The 22105-nt window shown below is 47.9% G+C and overlaps 1 long non-coding RNA gene across 1 annotated transcript; it reads right to left on the reverse strand.

The window, feature by feature from the left end:
• Nucleotides 1-1013: 1013 nt before the first annotated feature.
• LOC147123761 (uncharacterized) lies at nt 1014-21897 on the reverse strand. Its single transcript, XR_015080578.1, has 2 exons — nt 21820-21897; nt 1014-1206 (listed from the first exon to the last, which is right to left on the reverse strand). It is a non-coding gene; the product is annotated as an uncharacterized LOC147123761 (long non-coding RNA).
• Between the last annotated feature and the right edge of the window lie 208 nt (nt 21898-22105).

Consider the following 22105-nt stretch of genomic DNA (forward strand, 5'->3'; position numbering starts at 1 on the left):
TTAAGGCTAAAGGGATCAAGGAGTATGGGGAGAAAGCAGGGACAGGGTACTGAATTTGGATGATCAGCCATGATCTCATTAAATGGCGGAACAGGCTTGAGGGGCCGAATGGCCTACTCCTGCTCCTATCTTCTATGTTTCTATGTTTTTATAGCATCTTTCACGAATGCAGGACATCCCACACTTTAGAGAGTAGTCACTGTTGTAATTTAGGATGTGAGATACAGAGTAAGAATAACTGAAACCCATTGTGCTTTCTTCATGGGACGTGGGCAACACTGGCATGGCCACATTTGCTGCCCATCCCCATTGCCCTGAGTAGATGGTGGTAGCCCCTCTTCTTGAACCATTGTAGTCCTTGTGGTGATTTGCCACCATGCCAGAATTCCAAGCTTTTGACACAGCGCCGGTGAAGGAGCAGCGATATACGGCCAGATCTGTCAGCATGACCTGAACTATCACTGTGTACCACTGTTTCTCCGCCTCTGTTTCTGGGCTATTATACCTAGGACAGACATGAGGAGATGCTGTTGGGACCAGAAAGAAAGGGAGGAGGAAGGGAGACAGGCAGGAAAAAAAGGAAGGTAGTGTAGTCACTGTTGTAATGTAGGGAAATGCAGCGGACAATTTGTGCACAGCAAGGTCCCATAAACAGCAGTGAGATAAATGACCAGATCATCTGTTTTTTAGTGATGCGAGTTGAAGGATAAATGTTGGCCAGGGCACGGGGAGATCATTTACATCCACCAGAGTGGGCAGAGGCAGAAGGTCTACTGAAGACTTGCCAGAGACACATGAGTATATGATGATTATCTGGAGTGATTCAGCACCTCCAGGTTAGGGAGGTATATTCTCTCTTATTTTGCCAGGAAGACAATTAATGTTTTTCAGAATAAGTAGGAATGACATGTACACAGCGGAATGGCAAACAATGTTTTATGTGGTGCATATTTGGGAAATATCATCAAGACACATCAGAATTTAAAAAATATTCATTCTTGCAATGTGGGCATCGTTAGCAAGGCCAGCATTTATTGCTCATTCCTAGTTGCCCTGGAGAAGGTGGTGGTGGGACTTCTTCTTGAACTGCTGCAGTCCATGTGGTGAAGGTACTCGCACAGCGCTGTTAGGGAGGGAGTTCCAGGATTTTGACCCAGCGACGACGAAGGAACGGCGATATATTTCCAAGTCAGGATGGTATGTGATCTGGAGGTGAAGGAAGGAATGTTTAAGATTGTGGATGGGGTGCCGATCAAGTGGCCTGCTTTGCCCTAGAAGATGTCGAGCTTGCTAGCTTTTCAAAAAATCTGCCCTTTATGATAATAGTCAGCAGATCTAACTCTTGTCTTTCATATTCTCCCTCCTCACCGTTGTTTTGCTCAGTTACTTATCTCTCAGTTTCCAGTTCAGATGAAAGGTCTACACCTGAAATGTCGGCCTCTCTTGTCAAAGTCCTCTGTACTGTCATCTTAGATCTGCAGGAACCGTTAGTTCAATCTGTCTCATGAAGGCCACAAGCTTTTAAACAGTGCTCATTCTGAGGATACCTGGCCACCAAGAGCGTCAATCGACTCTGCAGTAGTCAACAACAGTCACATCCAGACAAGTCTGGAGCTGCTCTACGGATATGGAGGGTGGAATCCCTGGCCCTCACTGTTTGACCATCCTGGCTGCAGAGCTAGAGAAGGAGATGTAGTGGCGAGCTGCTTGAACGGAGAGAATAGTTAACAACCTTACTTGGGTAACGCGACCACACAACATTAATCAAGTGGACACAAACAAATATTTATTGTTCCAGTAAGTGACCTTTTAGCTCTCATCCTACACTCTGGGATAATTTAGGCTTACATTGACCCTGGTGAGCTAAGCATTTGTTTTAACAGCGATAATATTAGAACGCTTTTTGTTGACAGTACCGGAGAGGTTTGAGCCCTGTTTCCATGCTTGGTTCAACAATCCATAGTTTCTTGGAACAATTAAGAAATATATTAACCTGATGTCTATTCCTGTTACCTCCCGAAACTCACAATGGAAACAAAAAAAGGGAGATCGTTCAGCCCATCTAAATCGTTCCATTGAAAAGCGTTGGCTCCCATCATCACCTCTGCTGCTTAAGTGTCAGCCCCCGCTCAGTGGGCAGCACTCTCGCCTCCTAAGTCATGAAGGTTGTGGGTTCATAGTCCCACTCCAGAGAACTGAGCACATGATCTAGGCTGACACTTCAGCGCAGTACTGAGGGAGTGCTGCACTGTTGGAGGGTGCCGTCTTTCAGATGAGATGTTAGACGGAGGGCCCCGCCTGCCCCCTCAGGCGAACGCAAAAGATCCCACGGCACTATTTCGATAGAAGAGCAGGGGAGTTCTCCCTGCTGTCCTGGCCACTACTTATCCTTCAATCAACATCACTAAATCTGGCCGTGTATCTCACTGCTGTTTGTGGGACCTTGCTGTTTGCAAATTGGCTGCCGCATCTCCTACATTAAATTAGTCTACACTTCAGAAGTTCTTCATTGGCTGTGAAGCGCTTTGGAACTGCTTGAGGTCGTGAAAGGCGCTATAGAAATGCAAGTCTTTCTTTCTCTTGAACGATCCCAGAATTCTTTGACACCAATTCTTTACTCCAGAACCCATTCCAGGAATAGCTGATCCTGTCTGTGAAGAAGTACTCCCTGACGTGAGTCCTGAACTTGCCTTTTTACCAGCTCTTACCTGTATCTCCTTCCCTTGCAGAAATGGTTTAGCTTAAAATAACCCTCTCACTGAGTATCTTGCACGTCTCCACCAGGTCTCCTCTCGCTCGCTGCCTTTCCAGCTAAAGTTTTCAAAACGTTTTGTCGGAGCTAAGTTCTGCGACACTAGGGGGGGTCAATTTTAACCTGATTCGCTGGGCAGGGCATCCCATTGGGTCGGGTGGAACACCGCGCCAAATATTGGCTTCAACGGAGAATAGAAATGGGCAGGTTGTAAAAAAAATCAGCATTGCACCTGGTCCCATCCATTTCCCGCTGGGTGGTGTTGTATCCGTGTGTTAATGGAGACACGGAATGCAGGAGTTGGTTTAACAGGTGTTTACTGGACAAAGTCTGGAGGTGAATTAACAGATACAAGACACTATACAGGCTTTTATAGCCCGAGTGGCCACTACCGGCATTACAGTACACAGGGGCTCTTAAAGGCACATACACCACAATTCCTCCCCTTTTAGACAACCAGTACATAACATTTTAAGTAATCATTAATTAACATGTTTACAAGAACAATAATCTACACATTTGCTGCAGTTAATCAATTATAAGTCAGTCTCTCTGGAGGCTTCCTGACTCGGTCCGGATAACGCCTCGGTGGTGTAGTAGTTTTCGGTGGTGTAGTAGATTCTTTTGGCAAGGTCGATTCGGCTTGAATGCCAGTGTCGGGTTCATCTGGTTCCAGTATCACCGGATCGGAGGTAGATACTATGGGTATCTCTGCTTCATCATTAGGCATATAGAGTGGTGGTGTAGGTTGTCCCTTTTCGGATGACTCTATGATCTGGTCAGCATGGCGCCTTATTATGCTTTCTTCAATGTCCACGGTATACATCAGTGGTCCTAGTCGTGTGCAAATAGTTCCAGGCTGCCATTTCTCGGTACGGTAGTCCCGGGCCAAAACTTGTTGACCTATCTGGAAGGTTCTAGTTGGCCTTTCATTCATGCCTTGAAATTGCCGGTTCTCTACGTCCCTTCTGATGTTTGGCTTGAGCAAATCCAGCCGGCATCTTAGTCTTCTATTGAAAAACATCATGGCGGGAGTTTGGTTTGTAACCACATGTGTTGCATTCCTGTAGGCAAACAAGAAGTTATGTACCTTATGCTGTAGATTAATGTCTTCATTACCCATAGCCTTTATGGCCTTCTTGAAGGTCTGGACAAACCTTTCAGCCAATCCATTGGTGGCGGGGTGGCATGGGGCGGACGTGTAGTGCTTAACCCCATTGTTTTTTAAGAACTTCCTGAATTCTTCGGACACAAATTGTGGTCCATTATCCGAACAGATCTGTTCAGGCAGCCCATTCCTGGCAAATATGGTCCTTAATACTGTGATGGTTTTTTCCGTGGTGGTGGAGGACATCTTTATTACCTTCGGCTACTTGGAGTATGCATCAACCGCGATTAAGAACATTGAGTCCATAAATGGACCAGCAAAGTCGATGTGCACCCTTTGCCATGGAGATGAGGGCCACTCACATGGATGTAGAGGGGCTTGTGGTGGGGCGTTTTGGACCTTCTGGCATCCTAGACAGCCCTTGGTCATTTCTTCGATGTCTTCATCGATACCTGGCCACCACACAAACGCTCTGGCTAGGTTCTTCATTTTCACTCCACCCAGATGCCCCTCGTGAAGCTCCTTTAGCACTTTATCCTGGAGTTTGGGTGGAATCACCACTCTGGATCCACACATCAAGGTTCCTCGGCACACTGACAGCTGTTCTCTTCTTTGCGAGAATGCTGGCAACAGTGGTTCGCCATGTGCTGGCCATCCCTTCACCATTAAATCGTAGACTCGTGAGAGAGTCGGGTCATTTCTCGTTTCCTTTTCAATGGTAGAATTTGTTACTGGTAGACATTCCACTATGGTTGAGTGGAACATTTCCACTGGGTCCACTGTAGGTCCCTCTTCTACCGTTGGCAATGGTAGACGTGATAAACCGTCAGCATTTCCATGCTGTTTTGATCCTTTGTATTCTATGTCATATTGGTGTGCCCCTAGGAAAAGGGACCACCTCTGTAGCCTTTGCGCTGTCATAATGGGAATGCCCTTTTTAGGGTTGAATATGGAGACGAGGGGTTGATGGTCAGTCAACAAGGTAAATTTTTGTCCGTGTAGGTAATGGTTGAATTTCTTCACTCCCCATACCAGGCTGATTGCTTCCCTGTCGATCTGGGCATAGTTACGCTCAGCTGAGTTCAATGAGCCTGACGCAAAAGCTATCGGCCGCTCCGAGCCATCAGGGAATCTATGCGATAATACCACTCCTATGCCGTAAGGGGATGCATCGCACGCCAGTCTGATTGGCAGTGATGGGTTGTAATGAGCCAAAACTTCCTTGGACGTGATCAAGCCTTTACATTTATGGAAGGCACGTTTACAGTCTTCGCTCCATTTCCAAATTACTCCCGTTTGTAGCAGTTCATTAAGAGGGTGCAGAACAGTTGACAAGTTCGGTAAAAATTTATGATAATAATTTATCAATCCCAGGAACGACCTTAATTGTGAGACATTTTCAGGTGCTGGGGCTTTTATGACCGCTTCAATTTTTTTCAGGTGACTTATGCAACCCTTCTTGGTTAATTATGTGGCCACAATATGATATTTGTTTCTGGAAAAATTCACACTTGGGGCGATTTGCTCGTAGGCCCCGTTCTCTCAGCGTAGTGAGCACCTGCTCCAAATTGGCAAGGTGCTCGTTGTCGTTTTCTCCTGTTACAAGGATGTCGTCTAGGTAGCATTGAGTCCCCGGAATCCCTTGCAGGGCTTGCTCCATAGCTCTTTGCCAGATAGCTGGAGCTGATGCTACTCCGAAAACCAGTCGATTGTACTGGTACAGGCCTTTGTGTGTGTTTATCGTGAGATACTTTTTAGAGGCCTCCTCAACCTCCATCTCTAGATATGCCTGTGCCAAGTCAATTTTGGTGAAACGTTTCCCTCCGGATAGTGAGACGAAAATATCTTCTACTGTACCGTGTGAAGGACCGGGTTTACAGTCACCTTGAAGTCCCCACAGATGCGAATTTTTCTCTGTTCTTCAGATTTATCATTATTCAACGTTTTCTTCATGACCGGGACGATGGGTGTTGCCCACTCGCTCCAATCTATCTTGGATAACACGCCTGTCTTTTCCAAATTCTCCAGCTCTGCCTCGACTGCTGGACGAATTGCGTATGGCACCGGCCTTGCCTTAAAAAACTTGGGAATTGCCGCATCTTCCACTTTTATTGAGGCGGTGACGCCTTTCAAGGTTCCTAGTTCCTGTTGGAACACTTCTTTGGCGTTGGCCAAGATGTCTTTTAATCGTTCAGGTATGATGTCATCATCATTTTTTTTCTTACTGGTCACCGTCAGTGCCTGAATGGAGTGCCAGTCTAAACGTATCTTCCTGATCCATTCACGTCCCAACAGCGGTGGACCACCATCTTGCAGAACGTATAAATACAACTTCTGTATTTCCTTGCCGTTGTATACAACAGGCACCCTTATTTTCCCTCTGGGGTATACTTTCTGCCCCGTATATGTTTTCAAGATAATGGATGTGTCTTTCAAAGGTATATGCGGAAATAGCCACTCGTAATCCCGTCGACTTATGACGGTCATCGCTGATCCTGTATCTAGCTCCATTTTAACTGGGGACCCCGCTATCGTGAGGGTAACCCAAATGGTCTGGTAATCTTCTTTGGCAATTACATTATGCAATTTGAGACAGCTTAGTCTCTTGTTTCCGGAGTCGCTATCGCTCTTCTGGTCTTCGGAGCTACTGTCTGTCATCATTTGTACCTTTCTGTACTTTCCCTTATTGATTTTTTTTCTGTCAGTGGATTTTTTGTTTCCAGATCGGCATACACATGCAATGTGTCCCATCTTTCTGCATTGCCTGCATGCTTTGTCCTTGAACCAGCAGTCCCTCTGGTCATGGGTGGATCTGCCGCAGCGATAACATCTCTCGAAACCGTGTGTCATTTCATGGGTGCCGAAGTCCTGTGGCTTTTGCTGTATCTCTGCAGCTCCTCTTGCTGCTGCTTCGTATGATACAGCCACACTGAAAGCCTTGTCCAGTGTTAAATCTTTCTCAGAAAGTAGTCTTTTCTGTGTTCCTTCACTTAGGAGACCGCAGACGAATTTGTCTCGAAGAGAATCTGCCTGTCCTGCTCCGAATTGGCAGTGCTTTGACAGCTTCCTTAATTCGGTGAGGTAATCAGCGTTACTTTCATTCTTGTGCTGATTCCTCCTGAAGAATTTGAATCGTTCCGCTATTAGCAGCGGTGTTGGGTTTAAGTGCTTCGGTAGGGTACCAACAATCTCCTTAAAATTCTTGTCCATCGGTTTGGCTGGAGTGATTAAGTTTCGCAACAGCCCGTATGTCTTTTGCCCATTAGATTTAGAAGTATCGATGCCTTTTTATCATCCTCTATTTCATTCGCTGTGCAATATACCTCCACTCTTTCCACATGTGTGGTCCAATCCTCTACATCACTATCGAAAGCAATAATATTGCCAGTTTTAGGCATCCTGAAAAAAAAATGGCGCCTCCCGCGCTTTCCTTTCTTCCCTGCCGAAAAAAAAATGGCGCCTCCCGCGCTTTCCCGCCGCTGTCGCTGCTGACAACGCTGTTCTCCGCGGTTTTTATTTATACAGATATTTTTAATAGTCGGAGACTCGTTCCCGCCGGACTCTCTGGGACTTTCCCCTCCCTCTGCTTGGTCCGAACGCCGACCTGCTTTGCAGAGCTGGCCGTCTCCCGAGTGCTCCACCCTTCGTCTCTGTTTGCCTCTGCCTTCGCTGCTCGGCCCCGCTGCAGAGCCAGCCGATCGAACCCCAGCCCGCCGCCCAGGAAGGATTATTGCAGTACCTGCCACCAGCCCGGCTAGCTGGTGAAACCACAGTTTTTTCTTTTTTTTTCTTCGACCTTCGTCTGAGGAATCGATCTCTTTGAGGGGCTGCCGAATTGCAGGTAAGTCCGTTTCCAATTCATCGCCACTGTTGTATCCGTGTGTTGATGGAGACACGGAATGCAGGAGTTGGTTTAACAGGTGTTTACTGGACAAAGTCTGGAGGTGAACTAACAGATACAAGACACTATACAGGCTTATATAGCCCGAGTGGCCACTACCGGCATTACAGTACACAGGGGCTCTTAAAGGCACATACACCACAGGTGGGTTGGTTTAAAATTGCCCCCCGAAAGTCGAATGGATGCAAGTCCTGTGCCATGATAGGTGATAGGACTGAGAGCAGTGTTCAAAGTGCAGTCTGACTGGATGGCAGCAGACCTGTATGCTTCGGCAGTACCGCCCGGCATTCTGTTTGCTTTGCCGATTGCTGCCCTGCAATGGTTGGAGTCAACCATCAACCATCAACCTCAGGATGCCTTTAAGACTCTTCCCTGCCAACAGGGTTTGTTTACTCCTTCCAATTTCTATCACCTTACACTTATCTGCTACCTGTTCATCTGAAGGGATAATTACCAGTCCTAGCCCTTTTCCTGCTACCCCGGATCAGACGTATTCCCCAGACGTTCACCTTCAACTAAAGTTAGAGATAGCTGAATCCTATAAGACGCATAATTGGGTCTAAAGGTCCAGACTATCTCTCCCTAAAGGAAAGGAACGACTTGAAGATGTTACCATCCTCCAGATAGCACTTTTAATAAGTTTAACTAGACTGTAACCTTCCGGATATTATGAGGGTCCGGAATACCCCCCAGATTTCTGCAACTCCTCACCAAAGAGTGTACAGAGATTGAGTTCACGAGTTTGATACAGAAGTACTCTGTGAGACAATTCTAAAAATATATAGATTTATTAAAGAACCGACATGTAGTTAACAGCTGGTGACTCAGTCTCAACATTAACAGTTCAAAAACAAATAGCTTACAATTCTTATTCTCAGAGATCCTTATTCTCAAATCTTAACTTTGTTACATTTTTACATTTCTACTTCTTATTCTTAATCCAGGATATCCACCAAAATCAAAATACCTTGACTACCCGAGACTCAAAGAGTTGTAGGCTTACAGAGTGGTTCTCTGAAGCTAAGAATCGCTTGCCCCTTCCAGCGACTTCTGTCTTCCTATTTGAAAGTTCTATATTTTATACCTTTTTTCAGTGGTATATCCTTTGAAGTTTTCTGCTGATGTAAGCTAATTATCTCTAGTCATCTTTCTGTTGACTTCTTTCTATTCTTACTGTCAATTCAGCTGTTAGCTTACAGAATTCTGTCTGCTGTGTAGGTGTTCAAAACTTATCATAAAAAACGGTTACAACAGATGTATCTATTTGATGCCATTTTTATGAAGGACTTCTGTTCAATTCCTAAATCACCTTAGCTGGTTGTACGCAGACTTCGCGTTTCCTATGTGTTCCAAGTTCAATACAAAAACCATGTGATTGCTGGGAGCATCTATTGATGTCATATCTACAAAGTCTTCTGTCTGTATCTTTTACAACATTTAAATTAAAAACACTTCAACCGAGTACATCATTGTCTTCCTAGCTACCTCAATTGGTTGTATTACAGACTTATGTCTCCTGTCTTTCATTTGATGTCATATTTATGAAGGCATATGGGGGAAAAATTCAGTTGTTTGCGCCTCCCGTTAGCGCTTTAAGAGGGCGCTAATGGGGCGCAAAGCAACTAGCGCCCGGGCGCAGCTATGTTTGCGCCGCTCACAAAATTAACTAGACATTTTGCGGCGGCGCTAAACACTACCGCCACGATCTCCTGCGCCGGCAGATCATGACGTCAGTCGAGTGCGCAACGCCCCGTTAGCGCCCCGGACCGGAAATTGAGTGGCGCCCCCTGCCTTACCACCTGCTGCTAGCAACGACAGGCTGAGGGGAGCGTTATGCTGTCAGAAAGGGACTAGGGGAGCGCTATTTAAAGGCGACCGCTTCCTGCCTTTTTTTGTCGGTGACATTTTTGCATCACGCATTCTGAGAGAGAGAGAGAGAGACTTCTGGAGAGATTCAACGCTGTGTGAAGGAGTTTTGAGTACTGAGCAGCACTTTGCAGGTTCATTTTGATTTGCCCTTTCTTGCTTCACAAGCGCTCTGAGGTAACGCCTCACTCCTCGGCCTTTGTGCCTTAAAACAGGTGTGAAGTGTCTGATTTAGCTCTCCAATCACCTCCATGGGTGATAAAAGCCAAGTTTGCTGTCGGAGGCGATAATTAGTGCCAGGCGCTAAATTTTGCGCACGGCCGATAATGGCGCCCCAAACGGGGCGATACCGAATTTTTCTTCCATGGTTTTTTAATGTTCTGTGTTTCTGTTTCCCGAAGTGTTGGTTTATAACACCTTAACATTATACCATTGTGCTCTTTCATTTGCCTGTTTACAAAGTGTTGGTTTAAAGCAATTTAACTGGGTTACAATATTGTGTTCTTCTCAAAGCTCAGACTTTCTGGAAGCTCCAACCCTTTGCTTGAATAGGGCCATTGTTTCAGTGTCAACAACCAATTCCCATTTCAAAAGCCTGTATTCTGTTTACAGCTTTGTGTTAACAACTCATCTTATCTCAGAAGCCTGTATTTACAGCTTTGTGTCGTTGATGCTTTTAGATTTTTAAACCCAGTTTGTCATGTTTTAATAAAGTCAGAATTCTGTTCATCGGATGGTGTATTTTTCTGAATAGGTATGGCTCATTCCTTTACACATCTGCCATGGTTCTGACCACTTGCCTAGCTCCATTTGTTTCCCACCACCCCCAACCTGCCGCCCCACCCAATTTATTGTCATCTGAGAAGTTGGCCAACTTGCTTGATATTTCTGAATCCTAGTCATTTTTGGAGACCACCATCTAGTGGGAAGGAGATGGAGGAGCAAACCTAGAAGCAAATTTCAGAACGGTGTAAAACAGTAGAGTAGTGATAATGAGAGACTTCAATTATTTTACTATAAACAGGGAGGCGGTGGGGGGTGGGTGGCAGAAACAGTGAGGAGGCAAAGAGGAGGAAGAATTCCTGAAATGTGTACAAGAGAACTTTCTTGATCAGTGTGTTTCCAGCCCGACATGGAAGGAAGCAGTGCTGAATCCAGTTCTGGGAATGAAGTGGGGCAAGTGGAGTATGTTTCAGTGGGAGAACATTTGGGAAACGGTGATTTTTTCACGGGATGTGGGCATCGCTGGCAAGGCCAGCTTTTATTGCTCATCCCTAGTTGCCCTTGAGAAGGTTATGCTAAACATGTATCGAACCTTGGTTAGACCACACTTGGAGTACTGTGTACAATTCTGGTTGGCATATCATAAAAAGGACATAGAGGCACTGGAGAGGGTGCAGAGAAAATTTACAAGGATGATACCAGAAATACAAGGGTCTACCTATCAGGAAAGGTTAAACAGGCGAGGTCTCTTTTCTTTTGAAAGGAGAAGGCTGAGGGGTGACCTAATAGAGACGGGAGGAGGTTCGAGTGGAGCATAAACGCCGGCATCGACTAGTTGGGCCGAATGGCCTGTTTCTGTGCCGTATATCCTATGTTATTTTCATTATTCGTTCCTGGGATGTGGGCGTCGCTGGCAAGGCCAGCATTTATTGCCCATCCCTAATTGCCCTTGAGAAGGTGGTGGTGAGCCGCCTTCTTGAACCGCTGCAGTCCGTGTGGTGAAGGTACTCCCACAGTGCTGTTAGGGAGGGAGTTCCAGGATTTTGACCCAGCGACGATGAAGGAACAGCCGATATATTTCCAAGTCGGGATGGTGTGTGACTTGGAGGAGATTTTGGAGGTGGTGGTGTTCCCATGCGCCTGCTGCCCTTGTCCTTCTGGCTGGTAGAGGTCGTGGGTTTGGGACCACAATGATTTGTGATCACAATATCATTAGGTTTAGAGTAGTTATGGAAAAGGACAATCATATATGAAAATATTCAACTGGAGGAGGGCTAATTTCACAGAGTTGAAAAGGGATCTGGCCACAGGTGGAATGGAAATGAAGAGTGGCAGCTAAAACAGTGAATGAGCCATGGGAGGCCTTCAGGGAAGAGATAGTTTGTGTACAGAGTAGACACATTCCCACGAGGGGGGAGAGGAAGGGCATCCAAAGCTAGAGCTCCCTGGATAACATAAGAACATAAGAAGTAGGAGCAGGAGTAGGCCATACGGCCCCTCGGGCCTGCTCCGCCATTCAATAGGATCATGGCTGATCTGAACCTAGACTCACGTCCACTTCCCTGCCCTCTCCCCGTAACCCTTAATTCCCTTATCTGCTAGGAAACTGTCTATCTCCATTTTAAATTTATTTAATGTTGCAGCTTCCACAGCTCTCTGAGGTAGCAAATTCCATAGATTTACTACCCTCTGAGTGAAGAAGTTTCTCCTCATCTCAGTTTTGAAAGGGCAGCCCCTTATTCTAAGATTATGCCCCCTAGTTCTAGTCTCACCCATCAGTGGAAACATCCTCACCGCATCCACCTGATCAAGCCCCCTCACAATCTTACATGTTTCGATAAGATCGCCTCTCATTCTTCTGAACTCCAATGAGTAGAGTCCCAACCTACTCAACCTTTCCTCATACGTCAACCCCCTCATCCCTGGAATCAACCGAGTGAACCTTCTCTGAACCGCCTCGAGAGCAAGTATATCTTTTCTTAAATATGGAAACCAAAACTGCACACAGTATTCCAGGTGTGGCCTCACCAATACCCTGTATAACTGCAGCAAGACTTCCCTGTTTTTATACTCCATCCCCCTTGCAATAAAAGCCAAGATTCCATTGGCCTTCCTGATCACCTGCTGCACCTGCATACTAACTTTTTGTGTTTCATGCACCAGGACCCCCAGATCCCTTTGTACTGTAGCACTTTGCAGTTTCTCTCCATTTAGATAATAACTTGCTCTTTGACTTTTTCTACCAAAGTGCATAACCTCACACTTTCCAACATTATATTGCATCTGCCAAATCTCTGCCCACTCACTTAGCCTGTCTATGTCCATTTGCAGGTTTTTTATGTCCTCCTCACTCACTGCTTTCCCTCCCATCTTTGTATCGTCGGCAAACTTGGATATGTTGCACTCGGTCCCTTCCTCCAAATCGTTAATATAGATTGTAAAGAGTTGGGGTCCCAGCACTGACCCCTGCGGAACACCACTAGTTACTGATTGCCAGCCCGAGAACTGAAGGACTAGATTAAAGTTAAACAGAAAAAGGAGGCTTATGATAAATATCTGATTCATAATTCAGTCGAGAACCAAGCTGAATACAGAAACTGCAAAGGAGATCCAAAAAAGGAAATAAGAGGGGCAAAGCGAAGGAATGAGAAAAGATTAGTGGGTAATGTAAAAAAAAACTTAAAATCTTTTATAAACATTTAAATAGTAAAGGGTCAAAGGAAGGGTGGGGCCGATTAGGGAGCATAAAGGAAAATCTCGTGGAGGCAGAGTGCATGACTGAGGTACTGACTGAATACTTTGGGCTAGATTTTCAGTTGATAGCGCCAGCAGTTAGCGCCTTAAGAGAAGCGATTTTCGGGCGCTATGCGTGTAGCGCCCGTGCGCAGCGCAGTTTGCGCCCCGCCCCAAATTAAGTTGCCCGTTAGCGCCGGCGCAAAGTTTAGCGCCCGCCCGGATGCGCGCGCAGAAAATGACGTCACATCCTCGTGCAACGCCCTTTGTGCACCCCGATTCCAAACTTCAGTCGGACCGCCCCATTGTGCGGCTGGCGGCCGGAGCGTTTGGAAAAAGGAACGCAACACAACCAGCGCGGGCCCCGGGGGGCGCAAATTAAAGGGGACGTGCTCTCCAGTATAAAGGCCAGCCTTTTTTCAGAAAACACTCTTGTGCAACGCATTTCTGGAGACACAACAAGGAGGATAGCTAACTGGTTTCAAGCAGCAAGAGCTCAGGTATTTTTGGACTCAGGCCAGAGCGCTGCAAGTGGCCTTTTGGAAATTTGAGTGTTTGCCAGGATTTGATGGGGGTTGCATGGGGTGCCAATGCGGAGCTGCAGCTCCATGTCCGTAGGGCTCGCAGACGCATTGTGAGAGGGGCAGCCCTGGCTAGAGGCAGAGGGGGCTACAGGCGTCGGCCACGTAGGCCTTACCCAGTCAGGCTATACCGCCAGCAGCGCTCCTACCTAAACATGTGTGCCGCGCGATGTGTTAAAAGGCTCCGATTCCGAAAGGAGGTGATTGCAGAGATCTGCCACCTGCTTCGCCGAGATCTGCGGCCAAAGCTCAGGTGCAGGACGTCTCTGTCGGTGGAAGTGAAGGTGACGGTGGCATTGAACTTCTATGCCACCGGCTCCTTCCAATATGCTGCTGGGGACATAGCAAACATCTCCCAGTACGGCGCGCATCGCTGCATCCGCCAGGTGACCGAAGCACTGTTCAGAAGGAGAAGCCAATTCATCTCCTTCCCCATGGCCCTGGAGAGCCAGCATCAGCGCGCATTGGGATTTTCCAGACTCGGGGAATTCCCCTTGGTGCAGGGCGCCATTGACTGTACGCATGTGGCTTTGCGGGCCCCTCTGGAGCATGGCGAGCAGTATCGCAACAGGAAGTGCTACCATTCTCTGAATGTGCAGCTGGTATGTGACCACAAGCAGCGCATCATGGCAGTCAATGCCAGCTTCCCAGGCAGCAGCCACGATGCCTTTATCCTGCGGCAGAGTACTGTGCATGACATGTTCCAGGCACAGCCTCCCCCAAGAGGATGGCTACTCGGGGACAAAGGCTATCCTTTGTGCACCTGGCTCATGACCCCGCTCCGCGCGCCCAGGACCGCTGCTGAAGAGGCCTACAACGAGAGCCATCAAACCACCCGCAACATCATCGAGCTAACTATTGGGGTCCTCAAGCAGCGGTTCCGCTGCCTTGATCGCTCCGGAGGAGCTCTCCAGTATTCGCCGGACCGGGTCTCCCAATTTGTGGTGGTTTGCTGCATGCTACACAACCTGGCTATCCGCAGGACTCAGGCACTGCCACCTGACGTTGGACCAGCACCTCAGGAGGAGGAGCAGGAGGAGCATGAGGAGGAGGAGGAGGAGGAGCAGGAGTACGTTCCCAGGAGGGAGCGACCAGGGCCAAGGGCCGCACGACGCCACCTTATTACACGGTACTTCTAAACCCCCTGTCAGGGAATGGCCAGGGGCCATGAGGGAAGATGAATGCAGCCGCTCCGCAACCCCTCAGCCGGCGAAGCCAACAAACACTAAGAAGAACAACCATGGAGACTGCATGAATAAAGATAATTTTTTATTACACAAAAATGAAAAGCCCTTCCCACATGAATCCCCAAAAACAATAAACGGGCCCCACAAAAAGCCCAACAAACGACTCACTCCCACAAACTGGGGAGGAGTCACTCCACCTTTCTTCAAACCAGGCCTCAACGTCGGCCTAACGCAAAAAATAAGCCCTCCAACAACACAACCATGGGCAAAATAAAGATGGCCACCGCCATATAAAAGGAAAGCTGGCCACACCCTCTACTGAGTGGCCCGCGAGGGCAAGACCTTGCCCAGCCTTTTGCCTCCCCTGCCCGGCCTGCTGCTCCTTCGCAAGCTCTGCCCAGTGGCTGCTGCGAGGCTGGGGGAAGGTGCCTGAGGCTCAGATGCCCTTCCGCCAGATGCCGCTGGGGGGCGGCCTACACGGTGTTTGGGCCTCGAGGGGCCGTCTGCTGAGTGGCGCACCTGAGCCTGGCCACCATCAGCTGCAGCCGCTTGCCCTTGATGCCCCAGTGGGGGAATGGCGGCGACGGATGGCGCAATGTGGGCCAGCTGGCGTCTGGGATGCGCTGGCTGGTGCTGTGGCGCGGTGGCACTCGGCCGGGCCCGCACTGCAGGATCCGCAACAATCAGCCGAGGGGCGGCTTGCTGGGATGGTCCAGCGCGGCGGCTGCCCTGGCGATGCCTGCCTGAGACAGCACGTGTGGCAGCAGTGAGTGCCCCTGTTGTCCTGGTGTGCGCGCGCATCACATCCGCCAGGGTCTTGACGGCATCAGTCAGCATGCGGCCACTCGCGGCAGTTGCTGCCCCGAACTCGCGCACACTGGTCGCCAGCGACTCGATGGCCTCAGGCATGCGCCCCACCACGCTCATGAGCTCCGTGTGGCGCCGGTCCGAATCCTCGGCCATCTTATCCAGCTTCCGCACCTCCTCCGAGGTGAAGGTGTCCGGACTGGAGTCGCGACTCTCCCGCTGGGGAGGAGGGGGCCGAACTAAGGGACCCTTGCCACGTTGGTGGCAGCGAGTGTGCCGATCAGCAGCACTCCCCTCTGATCCATAGAAGATAGGAGCAGGAGCAGGCCATTCGGCCCCTCGAGCCTGCTCCGCCATTTAATGAGATCATGGCTGATCATCCAAACTCAGTACCCTGTCCCTGCCTTCTCCCCATATCCCTTGATATCAGAGAGTACAGGCCCATTCTACACAATCTCTCATCATAGGACAGCCCTCTCATCCCAGGAATCTATCTAGTGAACCTTCGTTGCATCACCTCCAAGGCAAGTATATCCTTCCTCAGATAAGGAGACCAAAACTGTGCACAGTACTCCAGGTGTGGTCTCACCGAGGCCTTGTACAATTGTAGCAAGACTTCCTTACTCTTATACTCCAACCCCCTTGCAATAAAGGCCATAATGCCATTTGCCTTCCTTATTGCTTGCTGTACCTGCATGCTAGCTTTCTGTGTTTCTTGCACGAGGACACCCAAATCTCTCTGAACACCAACATAGAAACATAGAAGATAGGAGCAGGAGTAGGCCATTCGGCCCCTCGAGCCTGCTCCACCATTTAATGAGATCATGGCTGATCATCCAAATTCAGTACCCTGTCCCTGCTTTCTCCCCATATCCCTTGATCCCTTTAGCCTCAAGAAATATATCCAACTCCTTCTTGAATATATTTAATGAATTGGCCTCAACTGCCCTGTGTGGCAGAAAATTCCACAGGTTCACCACTCTCTGGGTGAAGAAATTCCTCCTCATCTCAGTCCTAAATGGCTTACCCCTTATCCTTAGACTGTGACCCCTGGTTCTGGACTCCCCGGCCATCGGGAACATCCTTCCTGCATCTAGTCTGTCCAGTCCTGTTAGAATTTTATAAGTTTCAATGAGATCCCCTCTCATTCTTCTAAACTCTAGCGAATATAAGACTAATCGACCCAATCTCTTCTCATACGTCATTCCTGCCATCCCAGGTATCAGCCTGGTGAATCTTCGCTGCACTCCCTCCATGGCAAGAACATCCTTCCTCAGATAAGGCGACCAAAACTGCACACAATACTCAAGGTGTGGTCTCACCAAGGCCCTGTACAACTGCAGCAAGACATCCTTGCTCCTGTACTCAAACCCTCTCGCTATGAAGGCCAACATACCATTTGCCTTCTTAACCGCCTGCTGCACCTGCATGCTTACCTTCAGCGACTGGTGCACAAGGACACCCAGGTCTCGTTGCACTTCCCCTTTTCCCAATCTATTGCCGTTCAGATAATAATCTGCCTTCCTGTTTTTGCCACCGAAGTGGATAACCTTGCATTTATCCACATTATACTGCATCTGGCATGCATCTGCCCAATCACCCAACCTGTGTAACTTGTACTGGATTTTCTCTGCATCCTCCTCACAGCACACACGCCCACCCAGCTTTATGTCATCTGTAAACTTGGAGATTACATCTAGTTCCCTCGTCTAGATCATTAATCTATATTGTGAATAGCTGGGGTCCTAGCACTGATCCCTGCAGTACCCCACTAGTCACTGCCTGCCACTCAGAAAAAGACCCGTCTATTCCAACTCTTTGCTTCCTGTCTGCCAACCAGTTCTCTATCCAAGACAGTAACTTACCCCCAATCCCATGTGCTTTAACTTTACATGCTAATCTCTTTTGCGGGACCTTATCGAAAGCCTTCTGAAAGTCTAAATACACCACATCCACTGGTTCTCCCTTATCTGTTCTACCAGTTACATCCTCAAAAAATTCCAGTAGATTAGTCAAGCATCATTTACCTTTTGTAAATCCATGTTGACTTTGTCCGACACTGTCACTGTTTTCCAAGTGTTCTGCTATTACATCTTTTATAATGGACTCTAGCATTTTCCCCACTACCAATATCAGGCTTACCGGTCTATAATTCCCCATTTTCTCTCTACCATCCTTTTTGAATAGTGGGGTTACATTAGCTACCCTCCAATCCATGGGAACTGTTCCAGAGTCTACAGTTTAATGTCTCACCCAACAGATGGCACCTCTGACAGTGCAGCACTCCCTCAGTACTGCATTGGGCGTGTCGGCCTAGGTTTTTGTGCTCAAGTCTCTGGAGTGGGGCTTGAACCCACGGCCTTCTGACTGTGTGGGCCAGTTGGTGGAGTATTGCAGAATTAGGTAACCTGAGATCACATGGTGATGGGGCAAGCCTCTAAACTGCCACTTGCCACTAAGCGCAGACCTTAGTAATTATCTTGGCAGTGGGTTTAAAGACACTTGGGACTCAGTTATTTACAAGCTTGTAAAAATACTTTGAAACTAATGTTACGTGGGTCACATAAGCCAGAAGTAGCCCTTTCTTTGGAACCACTAAACAGCTGGATTTGTAAGATATGTCCTTGCTACGCACTCTACCCATGCCACGCATCACCTACTCACTTATATTGCCTGAAGGAAGATACCCTTTATTGCCTGCGTTATAATATTGGGTTCATTTTATCCTTTGGACTATTTATTGCTTTTCCATTTTTCAGACTACTATCGTGAACCTAAGTCTCTGTGTGTGAGCGTTTTCATTTGACATGATCTTAAATAAAATTCCTAGCACGCCTAAGAAATCAATAGAAATGAAAGACTTACATTTATACAGCGCCTTTCATGACCTCAGGACATCCCAAAGGGCTTCACAGCCAATGAAATACTTTTTGAAGTGTAGTTACTGTTGTAATGTAGGAAACGCGACAGCCAATTTGGGCACAGCAAGATCCCTCAAACAGCTATGTGACAATGACCAGATCATCTGTTTTAGTGATGTCGATTGTGGATAAATATTGGCCCAGGACACCAGTTGACCAGGACTCCTCTACTCTTCGAAATAGTGCCGTGGGATCTTTTATGTCCAGCCGAAATGTAAAGAGAATCATTTGCAGATTATCTCATCTATGGTCTCTATCCCCGATCTTCGTGGCATCCTTGTTGTCTTTGCAAGGCAGCAGAATACCACGAGAACAGAAATGGACTTAAAACGCCAAACAACTTGATTAAACAGTAACAACAAAATAACATGAACGTCTTTTGGTACTTTATACAAGCACCTCATGCAGTGTAAAGTAAGAAAGCTTCAAACTCACATATGAAATGATGCTCTAAACAATTGTCATATGTAGTACTTAAAAAAAAAAAAATTCTCACCAACTATAATTTCAATGGAAATAAAAATAGGGAGAGATACAAATATGGGCTGGCAACTTTTTACACTGTCGTACAAAGTCAAGATCTACACCACTCTTCTCTCTGTCTCTCTGTCTCTCACACACTAGTCTCAAACAACAACAACAACTTGCATTTATACAGCCCCTTTAACATAGGAAAGTGTCCCAAGGTGCTTCAGAGGAGCGTTATCAAACAAAATTTGACACCGAGCCACATAAGGAGACACTCGGGCAGGTGACCAAAAGCTTGGTCAAAGATGTAGGTTTTAAGGAGCGTCTTAAAGGAGGAGAGAGAGGTAGAGAGGTGAAGAGGTTATGGGAGGGAATTCCAGAGTTTGGGGCCTAGGCAGCTGAAGGCACGGCCACCAATGGTGGAGCGATAAAAACCAGGGATGCTCAAGGGGCCAGAATTGGAGGAGCGCGGAGATCTCGGGGGGTTGTGGGGCTGGAGGAAACTACAGAGATGGAGAGGGGCGAGGCCATGGAGGGATTTGAAAACAAGCATGGGGATTTTAAAATCGAGGCGCTGCTCAACCAGGAGCCAAAGTAGGTCAGCGAGTACAGGGGTGATGGGTGAACGGGACCTGGTGCCAGTTAGGACACGGGCAGCACAATTTTGGATGAGCTTAAGTTTATGGAGGGTGGAAGATGGGAAGGCGGCCAGGAGTGCGTTGGGATAGTCAAGTCTAGAGGGTTTCAGTAGCAGATGAGCTGAGGCAGGGGCGGAGGCGGGTGATGTTACGAAGGTGGAAGATGGCGTGTATATGTGCTCGGTAGCTCAACTCAGGGTCAAATACGACAGTAAGGTTTGAACAGCCTGGTTCAGCCTCAGACAGTTGTTAGGGAGAGGGATGGAGTCGGTGGCTAGGGAATGGAATTTGTGGTGGGGACTGAAGACAATGGGCTGGATTTGGTCAATGGGGATGTGATGGAGGCGGGACTCCCACTTTTTGGGTTGTAGTCCCGCCTCCATCGACTTGTGGCCAACCCACGTTATTTTCCCTTGATTGACCTTGTTAAGCCCGCCCAGCGGGTTCAGCAGGCCAATTATGGGACACCTGGTTACTGGTGATGTCAGTGATTGACATTTCATCTGTCAGGAGCTTTTGACAGATGAAAACTCAGCGTTTTTCAGCTCTGTGAAGCTGTCAAACACTGACAATCTGTCTTCTAACTTGAGCCCTTCTACTCAGACTCAGTTAGGGATCTCTCCAGACCAGAAAGCAGAGGCTGCAGCTTTTGACAGTTCAGCGGCCATTCTGCTTTCTGTGCCAGTGAACTGAGGGACTCCCGAGAACTGAAGAAAGGAAGCCTGCAGGAGAAAGTAAAGGTAAGTAAAACTTATTAAAACACTTTACACTTACCTCACACGCTTACCTCTGCACACATGCACCCATCACTCACCTGCACAACGGACATCTCGACCCCTCCAACCCCTGCAGACCAACGGTCCGCCTCGCTAACTTGGCGTGGTTCGGAGCCGTCGGGAAGCCCACACTTCAGGGCTAAAAATAGGGCTTAGGCAAAAAACTGCCTGTTAACAGGCGGTTAATTGGCACTAATCCCCTTCCCGCCTCGGGGAGGCGGCTCCCAGCACAGGTCGGATACCCGCCTCCTGGGACATTGGCACGGAGGCGGGTTGGGGGCGGGATGGGTTCGTGCCCCCTGATTCTGCAATTTTCCCACCACTCCCGCCTCCAAACTCGCCTCCACGGGGCTTGGAAATTCGAACCCAATGGCTTCGGTCTTCCCAATATTTAGTTGGAGGAAATTTCTGCTCATCCAGTAATGGATGTCGGACAAGCAGTGTGACAAGGGGAGGGGTCGAGAGAGGTGGTGGTGAGGTAGAGCTGGGTACATGTGGAAACGGCCATTGTGCTTTCGAAGAATGACCACTTGGGTGAGGTACTGAAAGGCCACTGACTCATGTGGAACTCGTACACCGGCATGAGGCACGATCTGAATGAAAGAAGGGGTAAAGAGGGAAAAGATTAGATGAGGCTAAAAAAATATCCAAGCTGTCAGCCGTGGCTCAGTGGGTAGCACTCTCTCTCTCGCCTCTGAGTCAGACGGTTGTTGGTTCAAGTCCCACTCCAGGGCCTTGAGCACATAAACCTAGGCTGACACTCCAGTGCAGTACTGAGGGAGTGCTGCACTGTCGGAGGTGCCGTCTTTCAGGTGAGGTGTTAATTGGAGGCCCCGTCTGCTCTCTCAGGTGGGCATAAAAGATCCCACGGCACTAGTTCGAAGAAGAGCAGGAGAGCCATCCCTGGTGCCCTGGCCAACATTTATCCCTCAATCAACATCACTAAAATAACAGATGATCTGCTCATTATCACGTTGCTGTTTGTGGGAGCTTGCGGTGCGCAAACTGGCTGCCGCGTTTCCTACATTACAACAGTGACTACACCTTGAAATAGTATTTCATTGGGTCGTGAAAGGTGCTATGTAAATGCAAGTCTTTTTCTTTTCTTTGCCTAGGTCAGATCAACATCAGTGGACTGCCTCAGGCAGGTTCTGGCTTAACTCTCCGTAAAGAGATGGTGGTAAACTCTCTGATACATAAAATTAATGCTCTAATCCCAGCAGGCTTCAAGGCCTACTTCCAGACTTCTTCACTGTAATCTGCAGGTTGACTGACAGGAAGTGACATATTAAAATGTAAGAGCTCAAGGGATAATTGATTAGAATTGCTCTGCTGGTAGGCCCTTGTCTGTTATGTACCTTGATATCATTACACCACCTGGTGTAAATATTCATGTCGGTTTTTTTTCCTCTCTCACGCTCTTCTCCCCTGTCAGCGGGCGCATAGCTAATGAGCAGACTGTCAGAGGAAAAGGATTTGGGATGGCAACAGTCTAGTCTCACGGGTCATCACGCGCTAGAACGGTAGCCGGGTATTCTTGTGTATCATCGCAAACCTTCCCTTCCATAACCGTCTCTCTCCTCCCCCCGAACCCCCGCAACACTCGGTTATTTTTTAAGAATGATGCTAAAAATGTTTCTCTGA

Source organism: Somniosus microcephalus, chromosome 2 (assembly GCF_052327205.1).
Source record: "Somniosus microcephalus isolate GS21.2 chromosome 2, FLI_Smic_1.0, whole genome shotgun sequence".
Lineage (NCBI taxonomy): Eukaryota > Metazoa > Chordata > Chondrichthyes > Squaliformes > Somniosidae > Somniosus > Somniosus microcephalus.